The sequence below is a fragment of the Artibeus jamaicensis genome, unplaced genomic scaffold, assembly GCF_021234435.1.
Source record: "Artibeus jamaicensis isolate MK-2021 breed Jamaican fruit bat unplaced genomic scaffold, CSHL_Jam_final contig_388, whole genome shotgun sequence".
NCBI lineage: Eukaryota > Metazoa > Chordata > Mammalia > Chiroptera > Phyllostomidae > Artibeus > Artibeus jamaicensis.
Window position 1 is genome coordinate 6,694,960 of NW_026521813.1, and position 9,362 is coordinate 6,704,321.

Consider the following 9,362-nt stretch of genomic DNA (forward strand, 5'->3'; position numbering starts at 1 on the left):
CCCCCTTTCCCTCCCTCCACCTCCCTCCCATTTCTACCCCGCTTAGTTGTTGTCCATGTGTCCTTTATACTAGTTCCTGTAAATTCTTCCCCCTTTTCCCCTGAAATTCTCTCCCCTCTCCCCTCCAGTCGCTGTCCCCCAGTTCTCTATTTCAGTGTCGTTGTTTTTATTTTGCTTGCTTATTTGTTTTGTTGTTTAGCTTCCTGTTAAAGGTGAGATCATATGGTATTTGTCTTTCACCACCTGGCTTACTTCACTCAGCATAATGCTTTCCAGTTCCATCCAAGCTGTTGCAAAGGGTAGGAGCTCCTTCTGTGTTTTTAAATTGCAAATACAAATAAAAGTTTTTATATTTATTGTTAATAAACCTTATTTGACTTGTTTTTAGCTCATTATTCTAGACTAATTTTATATACTTTTATTCTGATCCTAATGTTCAGTATTTTAACAATTCTCTTGCTTTGTAACATTGACTGAATTCATTATGTACTTTTAGGAATATTTCGACTTTAAAAAATACCATAACCATAAAACCAAAACATAATTATATTATATACCCCTAAAATAATTTCTACAGGTTGATGACATTTAATTAACAAACAGTCATTTTTTGAGAGAATTGCCCAAAAAGTCTACATGCTTATAATATAATCTGGTATCTATTTTTCCATCTTATCTATAATGCTATGAAAATAGTTTACCGAATATAAGCTAAAATAAAACATGCTATTTATAGAGCAGTCATTTCATCTATTGATTGAAAGGTCCAATCAGGATTATAGTAAGTCAATTTAATTTTTACATATTTTTTAGTAAGTATGATAGTTATCAGTATTACTTTTACATTTCCTAACAAATTCCCTTTTTCCCAAAATTATTTTTATATTTTCTATTTAATAATTTACTGTGGAATTTGTATCTGAATATTAAACATATTGATAAGATAGATTCTGGAATTCATTATTTTTTATATTAAAGAATCAATATTCATGTATTTTATTGCATCAAATATCATATTTCATTTTATAGAATAAGAAATATGTAAGGAACACCAGATGTGCAGAGTCCAGTGATGAAGGAAGGTTGAACTATAGAAAGTTGCTTTTATGCATGAAATTTATGTTACAGGGAGTTAGACAATAAAACACATCACCTAATGCATAAATAAAGGAAATCTTGAAGGAAGTAGAATTTGAAAGAAAAAGAAAAGATTGCTATGATAAAGAAGAATGAGGCGGGTTTTCAAAGAAAATAGACAATCATTATTTAAGGGAGTAATATTATAGATTAAAAGAAGTCAGCTGAATGAAGAAGCAGGAAAAGGAACTTTTAGGCAGAGAAAACAATACAAACACCCTAGGCAGAAACTATTTCATCTGTTCTGTAGAGGGATGGAGATCCAGGTGACTGATTAACATATGGTAAACAGGAAAAGAGTGGCTAGAGATGAAGTTGGAGAGGTAATAAGGAGTCAGATGACCAGATGAACTGAAGTTCTGACAAGATTCAATTTTACTGTGTAAATTGGAACTCCATTAATAGACTATAAATAGACAGTAATATGATCATCATAGCATTTCAAAGTGATTATTTTGGCTGCTGTGAAAGACTATTAGAGACATTGCACAATAACAAAAGAAAAAAGACTAGTTAGAAAGATTTCTAATATTCCAATAAAGGTAAAATGAATGAATGATTTTAGCTCAATTTGCCCAAGAGAAAATATATATCAATTATAGAATGATTGACTCTTTTAAAATAATTCATACATATGCTGTATGATCAATATGCTGAATGGGCAAATGGCCAAATTTACAAATTTACTGAAAATAATTATCTATTCACAAAGTTTAGAGATATTGTGATTGAAATAGTTTTAATTAACTTTGGAAATTTCTGAGATATTTTAGTCAAGCAATTTAAATTTCAAATTGTTGTTCTTATATTCAGTTTATTTTTTATTTGTTATGAGGCATTTCACTCTGGCAAGGCTAAATCTAGTGTACTCATGATTTTTTTTTAACTATTCCCTGGGTTGAGAATGAGTGTGTCTTCTGTATTTTCCCTGACGAGACTTACTTGGACATATATATCCAATAGTAAGACTTTAAAATAAAAAAAAGTGAGTTTCTACCTTTCAGTAAGTTTATAGGCACAAGTTCATCATTAAGTTCATCAAAGCTAATATTTGAGAATTGCTTAATGGCATTCTTAAAGTAGTTAAGTCAATTTCATCAACAAATTCACTACAAAATAGCTAAAGGTTTAGCCACATTAAAACTACCTGAATTAGCCCTGGCTGGTATAGCTCAGTGGACTGAGTGCTGGCTTGTGAACCAAAACAAAAGGTCACTGGTTCATTTCCCAATCAGGCCACATGCCTGGGTTTTGGGCCAGGTCCTCATTAGGAGACAATCGAGAGGCAACCACATATTGATGTTTCCTTGTCTCCCTCCCTTCCCCTCTCTTGTAAAATAAAGAAATTAAATCTCAAAAAAAAAAAAAACCCAACCTGAATCAACTTCTGTTACATATAATTAAAAAATCCTCAAACTCTGTTGAAATCACAATATTCTGTACACTACAAATATTTAATGAATTTGCATTTTTGGCCATTGGATTTTTTTTCCAATCCTTACTGGAAGATGTTTTTAGAGAGAGAGGAAGGGGCAGAGAGATACAGAGAGAAGGGGCAATGAGAGAGAGAAGCATCAGTTCGTTGCCTTCCACATGTGGCCGTGCTTTACTGGGATTGCACCTGACAGGGAATGAACCCACAACTTCTGAATTACAGCACCATGTGCCAACAGAGCCTCGCTGGAGAGCACGGCCATTGGATCTTTATGAATTGGCTTCCAGACAATTGATGTTATGCTAATTTTTTTAAACAAGGTTTTGGTAAATTGATCATCTGGCATAAACTGATAATGATAAAGTAAATAGAAAGTAGTGAATGTGACACTATTTGGAGGGACAACAAGATTTGATCCTGGGTTCACTTTGAAGTGTGGGAAGACAAAAGAGGTCAGAGATTACTTCTAGTTTTGGTTTCAAGACATGGTAAGTGTTGGCACTATTTATTAAGATAGAGAAATTTAGAGCACAGTTGTGTTTGCTGGTGAGGGAAGGAATATTTCCAAACTTATATTTTAATATACTTAAATCTAATATAATCACCATTTAAAGATGTCGAGTAGAGTAGAATTTACCCATCTGGTTATAACAAGAGGGGACTAGTGTGAATATAAAAACTCAGGAGTCACTAAAATGTGGATGGCCATGAAGACCAAGGGTGAGAGGTGAAGAAAGAGGCTCTAGGATCCCCCCCCAGAGCTTCTCAATATATAGACTGTGTACAGAAGAATATAGATGGGAAAGAAGTCTAAAAGGAGTAGCTAGTGAGATGTGCTGCACTTAAAAATAAGAAAAGAGAGTTTATCAAGAAGGGTGGAGGTGTCAAGTGCGTCCTATAAAATATCAAAGTTCTATCTATGTTATCACATTTGACTCAATCCCCCAAAACCTTTTCTAAGGTTTCCACATCAGTATACTCATAATTTCTGTGCTTTATTTTATACATATACACATACATACTTTCATGCACATGTAGACAATCGTAGTGTTTATGTGTGTGATTATGTGTATATTCTATTTAATTCTTAACCATGAACTTTAATGGCATTTGTCTTTATATGTCCAGCACAGTGTCTGAAAAATACTAAGTGCTCAGAAATATTTGTTGAACTGCATAAACTATTCCTAATAAGAATTTTGTCTCAGTTATCATTAAGATACAAATATAAATATTGATGAAACTTGTAAGAGCATCTTGCATATTCAAGCTAAAATCAAGAATGTATTTTAGTCTTTACTGGAATTTTATCTTCACACTTAAAACCCAATACTCCCTTTTTTGGTGGAACATGTATTGTTTATTTTTATTTACCTATAAAGTTCTTGCTTTGACATTTTATGAAAATCCTTTGACACAGTTAATTCACAAACACTGAAGTCAGAGCAGAAAATTCACAAAAATAATGTCTACTTTTACACCAGCCACTGATCTGAAACTGTGAACTACACATGTAGTGCTAAAATGGATTTTACTCATCTTTGTATATGTCATCAAGATCAGCATGCATTTGAACCATTACTTAAGATTTTGTTATAAAATGATGAAAGTTGCAGTCTGTGAGAGCGACTGGTTTCCTGAAAAGCTTCCCTGCTCATTTGCACATAGACAAAGGCCACATGTAACCTCCACAACGAAGCTATTGACTTGGCATTTTGCCATTATATGAGCAAACTCCTAGAGATTTGTTTATTACCGCAACTGAAATACTCGTTGAAACAATTGTTAAAGAGAAAACCACAGGCCCCTAAAATGGTGTCATTTGTGCTAAAGCCCATGATACCAAACCTAGACTTAATATGTAATCTAATTGCTGTTGCATCCCTTTCCAGAAATACAATCTTAATCAACCAATCAGGATTTTTCTGGTCAACACCTATGGGGTAAACTGTCACTTGTACCCTTCCATTTACATATAAAAAGGAGGAAATCTGCCCTGGCTGGTGTAGCTCAGTGGACTGAGTGCAGGCCTGCAAATTTAGGGATCTCGATTCAATTCCCAGTCAGGGCACATGCCTGGGTTGCAGGTCAAGTCCCCAGTAGGGGACACATGAGAGGCAACCATACATTAATATTTCTCTCCCTCTCTCCTTTCCTTCCCCTCTAAAAATAAATGAATAAAATCTAAAAAAAATAAAATAAATAAATACTGTCTTTAAAAAACAAGAAGAGTAAATGTGCATGACAAAAATCTCCACAGTGACCCCCAACCTCCACAAGCTGTTCTGGTCTAAAATAATCCTTTATTTTCTTTGGTTAATAGCTCCCTTTCCCCACTCTTCTTTTTATATGAACCTTCCATTTTGTACATCGCCCTCTGAGCATCCTTCTAGTAGCAAGATGAGATGCTGCCTCATTCATGAATCACTTAATAAGGCCAATTAGAGCTTTAAATTTACTAGGTTGAATTTTGTTTTTAACTCAGTGAAATGGTAATGAGTTCCATTCTGAGAGCCAACATAATAAAATAATAGAAGAATGTAACAGTACTATGAGAGAGAAAAAATTAAAGCAAAATTAAATGAGAATAAGTCTTCAAAATCAGTAAGCATAGTCTAAAGGATATGTATTTAAACTGTCCTGAATGTAAATATACATATAATAGATTTTATCATATTTCAACCTCATTTTCCAGGGCTACAGAATCATAAAACCACAGGCTATTAGCATTAAGATGAATCTTAGAGGTCATATGACTCAAAGCAGAAACTCCATAGGACGGGAGGTGATGCATTGGGAAGGGAATAGGGAAAGCTGCATTCATATGTCAACTTATATTATTTTTCTCCCAAACAATACGCTTCTCAAAGAAGACAATCTGTCTTTGAGTTTGTGTATTCAGACCCTTGACATTTAAAATTAAGTTAAATTTAAATCTACCATGTTTTTATTCATCAGGTATATTATTTGATCCACTTTTTTTCTTTATCTGCCTTGTTTGGAAAAGATATATCATGTAATTATTCAAAAAAAAAGAGAAAAGATGAAAGCTTTTATACTAATGTACTCTAGTATGTTAAATTTTTTAAATAAATAATAATGACTGCTAGACAATAATCTCTTTCTAATTACACTTGAAATTAAGGTAACAACAACAAAATACCTCCTATTATATGGCTTTGTCATGTATTATATTACTAATACAGCAGCATATCAATCTCATGTTAAAACTGGTCTTCCCTGGCTAATTAGCACATGGAGAGAAGTGAGAAAAGAGCACTGGGGGCACATTGCTGAGAATTCAAAAACAGGAATTTGAAACTGATCAACCATAAAGAGTGCACCATTTCACTAACAGTTATATTATGAAATATTTGAATTGTTAATGTTTATTCTTCATCTTTTCCTATGAATTTTGCAAAATAAAAAAGAGAGTCATTCAAAGTGGACAAAACAGAAACCAACATTTAGTTAATTATCTTTAAAGTATGAATCACCTATAATAACTCCCATTCGCGCTAATTGAAATTTGCATGTAATAAATCCTTTTGGTGCCTGGAGAATATACCACAGGTCTTTTAAACTGTCTGGTGTTTTTACCCCTGGGTCATCCAGAAGTGATGAGCCATCAAATACAGTGTTCCTGGAAAGGAATAAAAAGATAAGTAAAGTATCTGCAGTTTTCTGTCTTTGCATATAACAGTCATCCCTCCCCCCCATAAGTACACACATATGTATCTTAATACTCCCACACAACTGTACTTCAGAGAAGCTCAGCTAAAACTATATTGGATCACATGAAGGGGACTATGTTATTCCTTATGAGAACCTTATAGTTTTCTGTAAGTATAATTACAGTTGCTTATAAAAAAAGTTTATTTTTATTCCCAAGTACATAATATCCTTAAAGGACCTGCGTGGTACTACAACAGCTGAGACAGGGCTGGACTTCTAAGGAACATGTAGCACACACGACCCTGGGACTACCTGCAGATTCGGTGCAACCTTGGGAGCTTTAGGAAACAATTGTCAGCTGTTGTATTACCAGCACAGAGCAGACTGAAACTCTCAGATCATCCACAGTCTTTGCCACATTATCTGAGACAACATTGACTTAGAGTGGACATATTTCAGACTCTATTCGATGCCCCACCTGTACACTCTAGTTTGTGTCTTAAGAAATAGTTAATTAGGTGACTTTGGAAGTAATTGATCGAAAGGTGAGAATTTACTATTTCTCAGAAGATAATAAATTTTTGCAGATCTGACAACTTTTGTAGAAGTATTTAAAAACTTTTGTAGAAGTATTTAAAAACTTTTATAGAAGTCCTAGAGCCAAAGATAAAGTTGTAAATAATGTGCTTATATATTTAAGTAACAGTATACATGACTAATTAACTGGAAAACAAAAAAAATGTAGAATTGTTTAAGTCTGTTTAGGCTGTCATGACAAAGTACCACATACTGACTGACTTAGACAACAGACACTTATATTCTCACAATTGTGAATACCTTGAAGTTTAAGATTAAGGTGCCAGCATGGGTGGTTTCTGGTGAGACTTCTCTTCCTAGTTTGCAGACAGCTGCCTTCTCACTGTGTCCTCCCAGGGCCTTTCCTTCCCGTGTTCAGGGATAGAGAGATCTCCTGTGTCTCTTTTTCTTATCAGTGTACAAGTCCTATTGTAGTAGAGTCCCATCCTTTGACCTCAATTAACCTACATTACTTCCATTAAAACCCTATCTTCCATGACAGTCACATTGGGGTTAGGGTTTCTACATATGAATTTTGCGGAACATAATTAAGTCCATAACAGATGGGATTCATCTGATATAGAACCTCTTTTTGAGAATCGGAAGTTTCAAAGATTAGTGAAGTCTCTTCTACATGCTTTGTTAAGTATAACTCTAGATTTAAAAAGGCTAACTACCAATCAAAATATATTTATAAAAATATTCTGTTGCCTTGGACTATTAATTCTGCCCTAAACTATTTTTAGTCAAAGCATACAACATTATTGATTTGAATGCACATGGAACTAGATAACAGCAATGACAGACATATATTTCAATAGAAATTATTTGTTAAGTAGGGTAGTCGTGTTAACTTTCAGGTATTTATAATTGAGTTTCTGGCTAACCATGCAGTCTGATAAGAAAAGTTTATGATGTGAACATACTTCCCTATCATAAATAATGAATTCTCCTCATATTAGAGAATGGTGTTTATCCCTATTAAAAACACCATGTATAGAAAAATTCTTCTATATGAGTATGTCATTGCAAATCAATCTGTAATATTTGCTTTTTAACAGTTATTTTTCCTAATAAATCAGGAAATCAGATAACTAAAGAGCTTAAATGTAAACAACCCAGAAAATATTTATGCTAAAGGTGAATCCATTTAAATGTATACTCCTTAAATATATTTAATAACAATAAAATGATAATGCACTAATAAAGGTTGTTAACAAATCTTTTTGGTAGAAAAGTCAGTATTCAAAGTGAATTTTCTACAGAACATCTGGTTTGTAATTCCAGTGGTTGGGGCAGTTTTTTAGTAAGAAAAAATATTTTAAAAATAATATGAAACCCTCTTCTACTTGGCGTGGGTCGGGCATGCGGTCCCGATCCCCGCAATGTACTAAGGGAGAGGGAAAGGTCTCCAGCCCTCTCGGCTGCATATCTTCGGTGCTGATGGTTTCCAGTCCATTGGTTCTATCCTCAAGCACCGGGACATGGAAAATAAAAAATTAAAAATAATATTAAAACCTATATACATAAAGTCCTAAAAGAAAAGAACAGAACTATCCATAAACTCATCTTTTAATTTTAATCATCCAAACAATCCATATTGATTTGTTAAAATAAAAGTAAAAAGTCTATATAATTAGAATAATTAACAAATAAATCACAAGTAAAATCCTTCCTATCTCAAACCTACATCTATTTTATCTTCCAAATAGTCACTTTAAGAATTTCTTATGTTATCTTAACATTTTGTTACACGTAGGGGTATATCAACTTGAACTGAACAAAATTGCTAATTGTTGATCACTAATTTTATGTTCCTCAAACTAATACATAATCCTATATATTTTTTAATTCAATAACATATTTTAGTTCTTTCTATACTAGAAAATATAGGACTATATTTAGATTAAAATTAGTATGTAGTTATAATAGATTTAATATGACCGAGGCTCTTTTGATGAAAATTTATAGTTTTATTTTCTATTTCAACCTTTGTAGATTATCTTTATACATGTATACATACATATTTATAGTTAAACACCTAAAATTAGAACTGTTGCATCAAAAGGTGTACATTTGAAATTTGTATAGAAACAGATAAATTACCTCCCCAAATTGCTAGTAGTCTACACTTCCACAAACCCACCAAAATGCTCCACCATTGCACAGACACCTTTGCTAAAACAAGATATTACTTATGACAGGTAAAACTAAGTATATTGTTTCTTTAATTAGAAGTGAGATTGAACATTTTTTCATTTGTATATACATTTATTTGTGTTTCTATTTCTCTTTCAGTGTATTACCTATTTATAGACTTGGTGCCTCTTATTTGCTTCATTTGTGTAACATTGGTTTTCATAACTCCTTGCAAAGCAATTAGTACTTTGTCATATATCTTATAGTTTTTCTGATTTTGATTTTCATCACTAAAGTCACAAATAAATGTATACAGATTTGCTTTTAGAAAACTTGGATTCAATTTTACATCCAAATCTTTGATCAATATAGAATTTCTTTGCTACAGAGGTGAGGCTGA

The 9,362-nt window shown here is 32.9% G+C and overlaps 1 non-coding gene across 1 annotated transcript; it reads left to right on the forward strand.

Annotated features, from left to right (window-relative positions):
* Window positions 1-8,162: 8,162 nt before the first annotated feature.
* Window positions 8,163-8,311, forward strand: LOC119042672 (small nucleolar RNA SNORA57). Its single transcript, XR_005081266.2, has one exon. It is a non-coding gene; the product is annotated as a small nucleolar RNA SNORA57 (small nucleolar RNA).
* The last annotated feature ends 1,051 nt before the right edge of the window (window positions 8,312-9,362 follow it).